Here is a 14,418-nt window from a genome sequence, read left to right on the forward strand (position 1 = left end):
AAACCATCTCTGCACTCAGCTGTGTGTGTCTGCAGGACGAAGGGCCAGCAGGCCAAATACCAGCCGATACATCAGTCAAACCTCCAGAGTGCAATAAAACGTTCACAGGTTGGTGAGCTGCCAAAGCGTCTGACAGAGCAGAGAGTTTCCCATCGCAGTGTGTGTGTGTGTGTGTGTGTGTGTGTGTGTTAGAGAGAGAGAGGTGTGTGTGTGTGTGCGTGAGAGAGAGAGAGGTGTGTGTGTGTGTGCCTGAGAGAGAGGTGTGTGTGTGCGTCCACGTTGTGTATCTGAGCTCTGAATCTCTGCTGTGATAAGATATCAGAGGAGCAGAGATCATCGACTCCCACTGCCTCCGTATCTCCCATCGCCGTGACGCTGAGCCCAGCCGTTACCAGCTACGCCCTGCACTCCTCCACACACACAGCTGGACAAACACACACATACACACACACACACACACACATACAGAATAATCCTCCTCAGCCTCTCTGATAAGAACAAACATGGAGGTCACATGTTGGTCCTCCACACAAGAAAAGAAGCAAAAACCTGAAGAGTCGGTGATTTTCAGAGCAGACAGAGAAAAAGCTAACAGCGAAAGTTGAATTATTGTGTTATATAAAAACTGCAAAAGGCCTGTGTGGATTTTTGACTCAGATCAAAGCAAAGCAGTGACGTTCAGGTCATCAAGGCGTTCTAACAGTTCAGCAAAGAGCTGCCTGGTAAGACAGCAGATCAGTCAAACTTTATTATGGATGCCACTGCTGCTCTTAAAAAACCTGCTCTGCTCGGCCTGTGATTGGCTGATGTGCCCTGCTCGGCCTGTGATTGGCTGATGTGCCCAGCTCTGCCTGTGATTGGCTGATGTGCCCTGCTCGGCCTGTGATTGGCTGATGTGCCCTGCTCGGCTTGTGATTGGCTGATGTGCCCAGCTCGGCCTGTGATTGGCTGATGTGCCCAGCTCGGCCTGTGATTGGCTGATGTGCCCAGCTCGGCCTGTGATTGGCTGATGTGCCCTGCTCGGCCTGTGATTGGCTGATGTGCCCAGCTCAGCCTCTGACTGGCCTACCCTGATGCTCCTGTTCTAACCAGTTCAGGCAGATGAAACCATGATAGGTTTCCTGTTCAGTGCTGACTGATGGGTCTTTCTGGGACTCGGAGTCTGCGTCCTCTGCTTGCGTCTGAGTTTCTTGTGGTCGGTTTGTAAAACAAACTGACGGCAGATCGTGAGCTGGAGTTTCCCCTGTTCACTGCTGTGTCTGCGGGACGGGGAGGACCGGCCGGGTGTCCACAGGGTTTCACACTGCAGGCCGGCCTGTCCTCTGCACCCTGAGACACTGCGACATGACAACATGGAAATGTGTTGTGTTTTCAGGTGCAATAAACACAACACAAAGCTGGAGCGACAAGCCAAACCGCTCCTGACGACGTCTAACACGGCAGCCGCTACGCTTTGACCCAAACTTTCAACTCACGGTCATGTGACAACCAACGTCAGCCAATCAGAGGCTCAGCAGGGACATGAAACACATCAGCTCGTCACGGTTTGGTTGGTACGTCTGCACGAGGCTGCACCATCTGATCAGATCCAACATGAACCTCCAACTGAAATCCTCCAAACAGCCTGGAGACACGCAGAAGCTTCCTTTACACATCAAAGCGTTTTATACCGAAAGAAGAGACAAAAACCAAACTGCTTTTGTTTATATGGAAACACACACACACACACACACACACTCACGCACACAGACACAGACACACACACACACACACACACACACTCACGCACACAGACACACACACACACACACACACACACACACACACACAGTCACACGCACACACACACACACACACACACACAGTCACACGCACACGTATTATGTCAGCGAAGGGAGGAAACAATAGAGCTGAAATGAGTTGGAATGTGGAGCTCTGAACTGAGGCGACGTTGGACAGAACACAGTCTGTAACAGCTGTCATAAAAACAAAAAAGCCACTCGAGTGTCACAAACTCCGCAGCTTTTGTGCGGTTTAAGTGTCTGACGTTAAACTTCGCCCGTCAGGTCCGTTTGTGTCTTTTGATTTGAGCAGCAGGAAGCAAATAAAGTTTCTCTGGGAAACAGAAACTATTCTGGCTGTCTGTTAAAGTGCAAGTTCAAGTTGTAAAGGACAGGAAGTGTCATGTGGACACATGCACACACACACACACACACACACACACACAGTGTGTTTAATCTGCCTCTCATGTGAACCTGATTTCCACTGTCAGAATCCACTTCAAAAGGCTCCCAGAAGGCCATGCGGTGAGAAAAATGTAATGACTGAGGTTAAAAATTCAGTTTTCCTACCCCTAAAGGTGTCTTTGAAGGTTACAGTTGAGGTTAGTGGATTTCTGGGGGTTAAATTTGGCAGCTTGAAGAACAAACGGAGCGAGTCAGAAAAGAGAGAAAACAGCTTTAAGGTTACGCGCCGCATGCTGCTCAGGACGAAGACGAGTGAGTCTGTGCTCCTGCCATGCTGGTCCTCACGGGGACCATTAAAGTTCACACAAACTCTTAAAAATGACAAAAATTCAGATCAGCGGTCTGATGGCGAACTGTGACAGACGTCAGTGAACGCGTCTCCACGTTGACTCCATGCAGACGTCCAGCGGCCGCACTGTGGAGATGAACTGCAGTGCTGAACGTGTCCCCATATGAATCTATGAGGTGTTCAGGGGTGGAAACTGACTCAGGCCTCCATCACCTGCACAGGTTTCTGTCTCCATGTCCTTTCAAAGCTCGTCTCCCAGGACAAACAGTAATTTGGGTATAAAACTTTTTATTTTTTCCTGCTTTCAGAGCAGAGACTGAAACCACTTCAGCTTCCATCTGTCAGACCTCACAAAGCAAAACATCTACAGCTAACTGTCCTGAGCCGCAGCTGCACCCAGAGGTGTGTGTGTGTGTGTGTGTGTGTGTGTGTGTGCCTGCCCTTTGTGGCTCATTGTAAACCACAGCATGTGGAGGTTCAGATGAACTACATCACATCTCAGTCTAAGCTCACACTGATATGTGTTTCACTGTGTGCCTTTAATTTGATTAACATCGAGACGAACAGGAGTCCTCCACAGGGACCATCCAAAGCTGCAGAATTAATGCTGCAATGCTGAGACACTGAGACGCTGAGACACTGAGACGCTGAGACACTGAGACGCTGAGACACTGACACGCTGAGACACTGAGACGCTGAGACACAGAGATGCTGAGACACTCAGATGCTGAGATGCTGAGACGCTGAGACACTGAGATGCTGAGACGCTCAGATGCTGAGACACTCAGATGCTGAGACACTGAGATGCTGAGACGCTGAGACACTGAGACACTCAGATGCTGAGACACTCAGATGCTGAGACACTGAGACACTGAGATGCTGAGACGCTGAGACACTGAGACACTCAGATGCTGAGACACTCAGATGCTGAGACACTCAGATGCTGAGACACTGAGACACTCCTGGGAGTACAGACCAGGTGAGTCTGTGGTGCTCAACCCACTGTCACCAGCAGCACAAACAACCTGTTGGCTTCAGTGTACAGTAGCTCTCTCTCTCTCTCTCTCTCTCTCTCTCTCTCTCTCTCTCTCTCACACACACACACACACACACACACACACACACACACACACAGGGGAAACAATGAGCTCAAAATAAAGTCCTTCATGTCGACTGTATTGTCCTGCAGTGAGTCAAACAAACTTTTCCCCCCGAGGACATGAACAACAACAACAAAGCCTCCCATTTCATATGTGTGTTGAGATATTTATGCTCTGTGTGTGTGTGTGTGTGCGAGTGTGTGCGTGCGTGTGTGTGTGTATGTGTGTGTGTTATTTTCATGCTTGTACAGACAAAACAGCCCAGCAGGGAGCAGACGCTGATATACAACCTGTGGAGAAGAATCGAGGACACGACTGCAATATTTAGCTGTAAAGTAAGCAGATCGTGTGTGTGTGTGTGTGTGTGTGTGTGTGTGTGTGTGTGTGTGTGCGCGCGCTGGCTGTCTTACCCTCCGTCTCCTGTTTGTCTCTCTGAAGTATTTATATGTTTAGTGGGAATTGAAGCCTCGGACCAAAGTGCCAACTCTATTTGCCTCATTCAGTCTAAGCTTGTGTCCACGTCATGTGATTGCGGTCGGTCGGGAGCGAGTCGTGTTTCCGTCGGGACTCTGAGTCAGTTCGCTAGCAGCAGTCAGCTAAACGATCCCCTCCACATGTTTCAGAGCATAAACGTAAGAAAAGATTTCTTATCCTGACAAACGCAGAATCTGTGAGTTCTTAAACATTTTCTGAAATCATTTTGCACAGCGAAACTCAAACATCCAACTGAAGGGACAGTCAACACGCAAATTTTTCAAATGTTTTCTGTCAATAAGTTTGTTTGTTTCCCAACTGAAACTCTGATTTGTCTGCTTTTCTCCAGCAACACCTGAAGTGACAAACGACAGACTGACTGAAATCACTGAACAAAAGAGAATCAGACGTCTGGAAGCACGACGGATCCTCGCAGGCCGCTCTACCACACACACACACACACACGCACACACACACACACACACACACACACACACACACACACACACACACACAGGATCTCACATCCTGCATCGCGCCGATGCTTCTGCACAGGCCGTCATTGTTTTTCCCAAGCTAATTCTAAATATTATGAAGTTCAAACCCCCCTTTTCAATGTCTGAACCCTGTGAAAACGTGAATCGTTGCCATAAGATTGTAATGTTTGAGTGTGTGTGTGTGTGCGTGTGTGTTGCACTGACGTCACTTGGCGTCAGCTCTCAGGTTTGTTCAGATGGTCACGGAGGGGAAGGAAGCGCTTGGCTCGGCACAAATGCTTTATTGTTGCATCAGTCCTGATAAGAGCTTATTAATTAGGCTGGACAAACACAGTGATACAATAGAGTCTGATAAAGCTGCTGTGAGGGAGGGGCTGCCACAAACACACGCTCTGTGTGTGTGTGTGTGTGTGTGTGTGTTTCCAAAACAATGAAACACAAATAGAAGTTTATAATAATTAGAACATGTAAAGATGCAGCCGAACATCTCAGCTGTTTTGTGACGATTTCTGTCACTTTGTACGTGAACAACCGAGCGCTTCGAGTGACCGTTTGAAAACGATGTCTGTTGTCTCCACATCAGTCGTTTTCGCGTCTCTTTGGACGCGTTACGCTTTACAACCTCCTTCTGGTCAGGTATGTCACGCTGACAGACACCAGAGAAGCTGAATCTATCGTCACTTCCCTTTGAACGCTTAGGAAAGTGAACAAGAAACAACATCCTGACAACGACAACTCCAGATCCAAAAAGAAAATTGTTCAGTAAGATAGAATTTGTCATCTGATGAAAGCGACTCTGGTACATTTGAGGAATGTTGTTGTTTTTACAGGCTGAAGGATCTGCATGCAACCGTCTGAATATAAAACCAGAGGAATCAGACTGTGAGAGCAGCTCGTGGGTCAGATCTCGGCATGACAAAAGGTCAGTTTGTAATTAGCTGGGATGAGAATGCGTTGGAACATCAGCTCAGAGGCCAAACAGCTGACATTAGTGCACCACACACACACACACTGGTGTGCTAACTGAGCATTAGCAGCACAACAAAGCTCATTCGTTATGCTCTCTCCTTTTAGCTCCCTGTTTGGTCTCCACCAGCTCCTTAATGAAGGAGGGAAACACCTGAACGGACTGCTGGATGGACCAAAAGAGGAGAAAAAAAAGTGTCAAAAAGCCATTAAGAAAAAGAAAAATTCTACACAAGAAGCACAGCAACGGATAACAAATAAAATGTGAATTAATATCTACGTGAAAGATTAACAGCACCTGGTGGTTATCAGTCTGTTTAAACTGGCAGCACCAAACCTCCTTTCTAAACACTGATAAGCTGCATAAGAAGCGAGCCACATTAAACAGCAGCTTCAGAAACATTCATCCTCAGCTGTTATCACACTCATAACACAAATGCCTTATCTCACTCATTTGCTAATATTTTTCATCTAGATGGCCGTTACATTACTGTCACCAGAGGAAGGAAGCTAAATCAGCTGACGGTTATATTCTCCAGCTGCGGGTGTCGTCCCTGGTTGGAAGCCGGCGGGAACATTTGGATTAATACGTGTGAACACATGAGGTCTGGCTGTGATGTGGTGTGACGTCCATCAAAATGTGAAAAGGCTGTTTATGCAAATGAACTCATGTCTAGACAAGAACACGTTCATATCAGTGAACATGATTAATGTTACAAGATGGAGGCAGCTGTAATTCATGACACACTGGAAATCAGCGTTGATAAAAAGAAATATCTGACATTACTTTTAGCGTCCAGCCCCGGCTGATAAACACGTCAGAATGATAAAACAATTCACCAAGTACACATTTATATCAATTCCAAAGTATTATTTAACAGGCTGTTGGAGTATCTGCCTTCACCCACTGAGTCATTATATCCACATTACTGATGAGCTTTTACCAGCACTTTCATTGTGAAAGCACCAACAGCACCAGATCTTTTCCTCTCATGGTGAAAAGGACACATCAGAGCTAATCTCCTCCACTGTTGTCATGCAGGGGCCCCCAGGGGACCCACACTGGGCCCTGACCTTCAGTTTGAGGCAGTGCATCCTCTGCTGTGACCCGGCTGATGTAAACCCTGTGCTGCTCAGCTGTCACGTCCTCTGGGACAGAGACACTGATGTCAGCCCGACTGGGTGGTCTGTCCTCTTGTCTGTCACTCAGGACAGACTTTTAATGTTCTGTTCATGGGGACTATTTTCAGCGGTGGATGGATCCACATTTGCAGCTCTGGTATGTGAGACAGCAGGCCATTGTGTGAGACTGAGTCAAAATAAATGACAACAGTCTCACAGAGAAAGAAAGTGGATACACAAAGAAAACTTGTTAGTGGATCCATTAACTGTGGATTTCAGTATTTTCATAGGATTTATGAACAGTGAGAAGATGAGGCAGAATATTTCCTGTGAACAGAAACAATGACCACCTCAGCTCAATGCACTCACGATCAGTTATGTTTAAAGCAACAGCTGGACGTTTCGGCCAACGTGTTTGAGATGTTTTACACATTCCTGTTCAGCTTTTCACACAGAAACAATTCCAGAATAGATGGGGCAAAAGACAGTCCAGCAGATGGCGCAACATTTATGAATACCAACCACTACCAAAGACAACAGAAGGACGAGAAGACGGGGCGAGACAGCGGGAACACGGCGGACTAAGAACGGTTTTCGTCCAATGTCACCGTTCTTGTAATGTATTTAATATTCAGCAAGTCCAGAAGATGACACAAACTTGGAGAAGGACACGCGCGAGGCTCAGCTGCTACCGGAGATGAAGAGCTTGAGATTTCTGAGCCTTGTGATTGGTTTGCTGACAGACGGACATGAACCTTCATGTTGACCCACCAAAGTTACTGCTTCCATTCGCAACACAGTCGTACCAGCATTTTCCCAGCAATGTTACCAGACCTCCAGGTGGGAAATAATGGTTTCCCTGAAAGCTGGTTAGACTTCTTTCACACTCTTCTGTCCAACACACACACACACACACACACACACACACACACACACACACACTCACTCAGGAAAGAGCAGAGGAGGAAGGAAAAACAACAAAACACACACAGAGCATCCTAACGATCATTTACCACAATAGGGTCATTCTGTCTGTGAATGCACAGAGGACACACACACACACACACACACACACACACACACTGTGGGAATGTCCTGACAGTCAGTGTATGAGTGTTAACACTAACATTAATTTCTCATTCTCACTCTTTTGTCTTGCTCTTCAGGGTGTGTGTTTTCTGTGTCCTCTGTGGTAAAAGCACTGGTACAATGAAAGGTGGGGAATTTCTCAGCCTCACAAAGGTGTGTGTGTGTGTGTGTGTGTGTGTGTGTGTGTGTGTGTGTGTGTGTGTGTGTGTATCCAGCTTTCTAAACACAAGAGGGTCCCACAGCACAACTTTGCCGGTTAACTGTGGGTTGGAGGAACAAGAAGAAGGGATTTATTTGATCATAGAGGCCCTTCACGGAGGATGAAGAGGATGTTATTCTGGGCTCTTCATCAGTGTGGTGCGTCTACACATTCGGTGTGTGTTTAGCTGTGGTTTCAGGGCATTTGACATTTTAATCACAGCTTTGAATGTTTTATTTTGTGATGGTAAGCCAGGGATCAGCCTGAACAGTCAACGATGGGATGATGACACTGTCGGAAACTCCGCAGTCATTCACTCTTCACCACGAGGTAAAGGGTGGGGAAGCCGACTCAGACGACTCCTGGGTTGCTGGTGGGATTAATCTGTGGTTGTACAGTTTGACTCGATGGAAAAACTGCTTCCCCTCCCTCATCAGCTAGTTGTGTGTCGTCACTGAGCGAGACGCTTAAACTTAAATTCCCCCAGAGGAGCCACAAACACCTGCAGTGATACTGAGGAGAAATATCTGCTGAGAGTGGAAATGAGCCTCTGTGCATGTTAACTTTCCTCCACATAAATATGCTCAAGGTTAATCAGGATGTATTTTAAAAACAAATGTCTGTTGAAAAACTGTGTCCACTTGAAAGCATGCACATTATTAAAGAGAGAAGCAGATTGGTCTAATTATTTCTTATTATTTCTCCAACTGCAACAATGAATTTTTCTCTGTACTTATATTTCAGAAATATTTCAGAAACATAAGTACAGAGGAATTTTATTTTCTATCAGCAAGGTCCAAATTTTAACCTAAATTTTTCCCCTTGAGTCAAGAGTCAACAAAGACAAAGACAGACTAATTCCAGTAACCTACATTGTGCTGCAGCTCACTGCTGGTAGTGAAGACAAATCCTCTTCTGAATCCCAGCAGCTGAACAAAGTAAAGTGTGAACTCTCCTCACAGAATCCAGTTGTTTATTCCCCCAGAGGCTCCAGCTCTGCCAGCAGCTCTCCCCTCCAGAGGTTCCCAGCGCTCAGCAGCTGAGCAGCAGCTCTGATCCTCTGCTCCGATTGGTTCTGATTGGTCCAAGACAATTATTTTCACTTAAAATTATCCTGATTTTTTTCATTCCATGTTCTGATAGCATTGAAACATTATGTCTGTTCAAACCAGGTATTTTTAGATCTGACTGAGGTGGTCATAAAGATTTGCTGTGGGAAGTCAGTGAGGATGGACACCTCAGGACGCTGTAGAACGGACTGGAGGAAGAAGCCCAGCCCAAATCCGACCACCATCATGAACAGAAACCTGCTAAGTGGTGGGAAATGGTTGGTTGGTTTCTTCTCACATTAGTTTCTTTGTGTTTAGATCGGAGCAGGACGCACAAAATATTCTACTGTTTTAAACCTAGAAAAAAACATCACACCACAGAGGTCACACAAATCATCCATGACTCAAGCCAACATGTGACAAATTACACTTAAAAATATATGACATAAAAAAGGAAACATTTCTGTGTATCTACACCTTCAATGGCAACAACTACACGATTATAATCCAATCAAGGCACGTAAAGGAAAACTCCTGCTTCCTGCTTTGGGAATAATCACAGCTGAAAATCAGTTTCTCAAACTTCAGACTCAAAATGCACACACTGTCCTCAGAGATGAAGATTTTAAGGGCGTAGGAATGCTTTTAGTTAGTACATGAAGGTAAGTTTGGGTTTCTTTAACAGAAAAGAGAATTTTCACTCATTAGCAGTGACAAGGTGACATTAGGTTGGTGTGTGTGTGCAGCTGGATTGGGGTGTAACACAGGCTTCATGTTGCTTTATCATCAATCTTGTTCCCAAATGACAGATATACATTACATACACATAACAGTCAGTTAGATGTGTATTTATGGGAACCACATTATCAAGATTCACTGTGTATGCAGATGTTTTAAGCACAAACCTCAACCATCAATTACAGTAATGACTAAAATCAGTTATGACAAATGATAATTAATGTTTTCAGCTAAGAACCCAAAATCTCATGAGGGTTCAAAACTATTGGAGGGTAAAATTCAGACGCTGCTTTTGATTACTGTAAAGTCTCTCACAGTGGCTTCGCAAGCAGGAGAGAAAATCTCCCGTTTTCTCCTGAACATTAGTGAGTGTTCCTGTAGGCATGACGTGTATATTAACGCCTTTAAGGAAACATTTGCTTTTCAGTCACTCAGTCATTTGTATGGATCAATAACCCAACGAGAGGCCTGCAGACAGTAAACTACAGATAATTTATTCCAAGAGGTAATAAAACTTTAAGGTATGTAGAAAACCTGTGCGGGACTTTCCACAGACATTTATCACCACTCCATGAAGTCTCCCGTCTAGTTTCCCCACACGAATGTAAACGTGCCCTCGGAGGATATAAAAGGTTTATAAGTGTCCTTGTGAATTGGGTCTGGTCTCTGATGCTGACTCGATGCACACTGTCAGCTCCTCCATTAAAGTGATGTAAAGTTTCACTCTGCTTGTGTCCCACTTCGGCCTCAAAGAGCCTCCCTCTGCAGTCGCCGGCCCACGAGCCTTAACTCACGCTAACAGCCCACATTACTCTTCATCGTGCAGCTGGGACACACGGACACGATGAGATGTTTATGAATATTGAGGGTTAAAGGTCAAATAAAAGCTTCACAGAGATTTGTATTTTGTTATCTCAGAACTGCAGTTAACAAATTAGAAAGTCTGCCTAAGACAACCAAAGCACACATGGACAGACCACTGACTGTATGTGAAGGTGGACGACATGAGAGAACCCAAGACACCTGGACGCCCCCTGGTGGCTGGCTGCAGTTTAGCTCATAAGCTCCTCCCCCTCCCCCATGTTAGCAGATGGGACATCAGCCAAACTAAAAACTGCATGCACACGTCAAATAATTTTTTGCATCTTTTCAGGCAGTTCTTATCACGCTGATGGTTATTTGATGCTATAGAAGGGAGGTGAAATGTCATGACAGCTGAGCGCTGCTCCTGATTGGCTGAGACGGGTGTGTGGGCAGGAACTCCCTAAACCCAACCCTCACATTACACTAATCTGGCACCAGGTCTTCAACAAAAAATTCAGAATTTACATTTTGGCGACTTGTGACTTGTGTATGTTGTTTCCTTCTGGAAGGCGAGTGCCCACAATGTGCCTGTATAATCAGATTTACGTCCCCCGTCATGTAGTAATACACATACACTGTCACAGTTAAAGTACACTGACAGACAGGAAGCAGAGAGGAGGCTCGTGTGTGGAAACAAAAGACGTCCTTAAAGCAGAGACAAGAACCTGATGGGACAGAAGGTGATTTAGTGCCTCCTGATTCGACACGAGAGCAAATCTCGATGTGAACACTTTGTGCCTGAGGGGGCCTGAAACCGTCCAGCAGACGGGGAGGTCAGATGAAGAAAGGACCGGCGTCAAACCCAGACAAACACAATGGAAAACAGACCCGCATTTCAAACGGACCTACGAGCCGTGTGAAATTTAAAGAAGTTATGCCGAACATCCGTGGAGAATGAAAAGCACATTTTGGAAGCTGTGCAACGATCAGACAGAAAGACCGACAGGAAGTGCAGGACTGCAGGAAACATGTTGGACAACACAACATGCTGCTGTCCACAGGTTGGAGAAACTGGTCTACGAGGGTCCACCTGAGGCCACACAGAAAAGCTTGAAGCTCTTGGTTATCTTATTATGATTATGATGATGATTACTGTGGCCAAACTTGTGACTGGTTGAACTTTTCTCTCCTTCACACGATGGAGGATACATCACAAGTGAGAACCAACTGAAGTGAGATGTTGTCCTTCCTAACGCTGGAGCAAACAGCTGATTCATCATTTAGTCGAGCAAAAGAGAATCGCTTGTTAAATATTTTGGTAAATGATTCATCGTTTCAGTCAAAAATGTCAAACTTCTGCTGGCTGCAGCTTCTTAAATGTCAGGATTTGCTGCTTGCTTGTCATCTGTGACAGTAAACAAAGAGTCTTTGGGTTTTGGACTGCTGGTTGGACAAAAGAAGCAAACGTCACAAACTATGATGAGATTTGATCGACAGATCGATCGATCGATCGATCAGACCCATCTTTGGCCCTGCAGTGCGACACGTCTGTTAGCTTATCACCTAATCCTCCTCACATAAACGTTTCTGTACTTCACAGACGGAGCGTTTAGAAACACGAGCAGAGCTGCACGTCGAGCGCCTCCTTCCTGTCGGTCCTGCTCGCCGTGACGCTCGTTCAGGGGCCTCCTGGCCTCGCGCTGATGTTTCCACTCGCCTCAGCTTAACGCCGTGGTGGCGTTACAACAGTGAAAATAACTGCTGGTTTCAGGTTGAATTTTCTACGGTTTTTAAGAATTTAAAATGAAATGCAGTAAAAGTACACATTTTCCCTCAGAAAGGTCGTGCAGCAGGAAGGAACCTGAAATACTCAAGTAAAGTACAAGAAGCTCAAAACTGTTCTGAAGTACAGTAAAGAAGTACACGACGTGTGTGTGTGTGTGTGTGTGTGTGTGTGTGTGTGTGTGTGTGTGTCAGCGTCATCACAACAGCAGAACTACCGTTTGAGAGAAGACACAATGACACAATACAGAAGCCAGGAAGACAACAATCTCAGCACACACACACACACACACACACACACACACACACACGCACACACACGGGGCAGGAAACAGCCTTACAGACTGTACAGCAGAGGGGGTGTTGAACTCCATAACAGGAAAGGCAGCGGACAATTGGGGGAGGTTTACTCACAAGAGACACACAGACGGACGGACGGACGGACGGACGTGGACACAGTTCTGTCTGTAGTAAACTGAAGCTATATGAGACAGACTGACCTGAGGACAGTCTGTCTTCAGCTGGAGTGAAGCAGCTTGTCCAAACTCATCATTTGATTACACCAGCTCTCAAACACTGTGTGTGTGCGTGTGTGTGTGTGTGTGTGTGTGTGTGTGTTTGTGTGTGTGTGTGTGTGTGTTGTCTGTCTGAAGGGTCGAGCAAAAACTCAAACACTCCTGGAAACATTTTACTCAGCACCAAAACTCTTCCAAGGACCCCTGGAACCTCCTAAACGACCACAGCAGCTTCTCCAGGGACTCCTGGAAGCTTTTCAATGACCACCAAAACGTCTTCAAAAACCCCTTTAATAACCTCTAAAAACACCAAAACCTCTGGAACGACCACATGACCTGCTGAGTGGACACCTGGAAAGTCCTCACTGACCAGTAAAACTCACAGCAGGTTAGCAGGTTACGTCCAGAGAAACGTCTTCAGCTTGCATAAGACAGATTAAGCAGATCAGTTTACGTTAAATAAAGTTTCGTCCTTTTTGTCCTCAGACCCCCAGAGTCTCCGGTCCAACACCAACAGCGCGTCAACACAGCGAACTTTGCTTTCCCACTCATTTAGTCACATCCAATCAGCGACGTCAGGTTAACCAAACGTCTCTGGACTCACCGGACTCCCCTCAGGACTCCCTGGACTCCTCTGGACTCCTCTGGACTCACTGGACTCCTCTGGACTCGTCGGGCTCCCCTCTGGACTCGCCGGACTCCCCTCAGGACTCCCTGGACTCCTCTGGACTCCTCTGGACTCCTCTGGACTCACTGGACTCCTCTGGACTCGCCGGACTCCCCTCAGGACTCCCTGGACTCCTCTGGACTCCTCTGGACTCGTCGGGCTCCCCTCTGGACTCGCCGGACTCCTCTGGACTTTCACTTGTTCCGCTCGAAGGATCCTGGACGCGTCGGGTCGGCGTCGGCTCACCTGCAGCCTCCGCACGTTACAAACACACTGAGCACATGTGGGCTGAGCCGCTGCCGCTCCCTCAAGTCACACACGCGCGCGAGCACACACACACACGCGCCGTCCGCTGCTGCCTTCAGGGCCTGCTCGGAAACTCCCCTTCCGAAATCTTCATGTCGGTCTTGGGTCGGTCCACAGCCCCGTCACCGTCCTGAGGTGAAAGAAGGACTCTGGTCTGGTACTCAAGTGACAGAAGCAGCACCGCAGAGTAGAAATCCTCTGCTACGGGGGGACAGTAACAGGCTTCACAACAAGATGGCGAACAAATGTATGAATTAACACATCTTAATAAGTCTTTACAGTAAGTAAAATGATCTTTCTTTAAGATTCAACAAAAAGTGTTTAAGTGTCAGTAATTTCACAAGAAATTGTTTGAAAATTCCGTTTAAAGTAAATAAAAAATGAAGTTACATGCATTTATGGTGGGCACATGGCAGTTACCTGCTTTACAGGTAAAAGTTCCCATCATGCAGAATGTGAACAGAACTCAGCTGGAACAAGTTTTTAAATGCTTCACTGCTGCATTGACAGTTTGTTTAATGTGCTGTAAAGCATCATATTGTAAGACTTTTAAAATACTGAAGGAGAAGTACAAA

General features: G+C 46.4%; 1 protein-coding gene across 5 annotated transcripts in view; it reads right to left on the reverse strand.

The window, feature by feature from the left end:
* Positions 1-13,894, reverse strand: part of si:dkey-49n23.1 (semaphorin-3D) — a 56,933-nt gene extending 43,039 nt beyond the window's left edge. Inside the window, exons 1-2 of one of the 5 annotated variants that reach the window (XM_046385069.1) lie at positions 13,704-13,890; positions 13,475-13,482 (exon numbers count right to left, since the gene is read on the reverse strand). The gene's annotated coding sequence lies outside the window, so the exon portion shown is untranslated. Of the gene's footprint in view, positions 1-13,474; positions 13,483-13,506; positions 13,563-13,606 lie in introns of those variants that run through there. The other 4 variants (XM_046385071.1, XM_046385072.1, XM_046385068.1 and 1 more) reach the window with 4 other exon arrangements.
* Positions 13,895-14,418: the final 524 nt, after the last annotated feature.

Source organism: Scatophagus argus, chromosome 3 (genome assembly GCF_020382885.2).
Source record: "Scatophagus argus isolate fScaArg1 chromosome 3, fScaArg1.pri, whole genome shotgun sequence".
Classification (NCBI taxonomy): domain Eukaryota; kingdom Metazoa; phylum Chordata; class Actinopteri; family Scatophagidae; genus Scatophagus; species Scatophagus argus.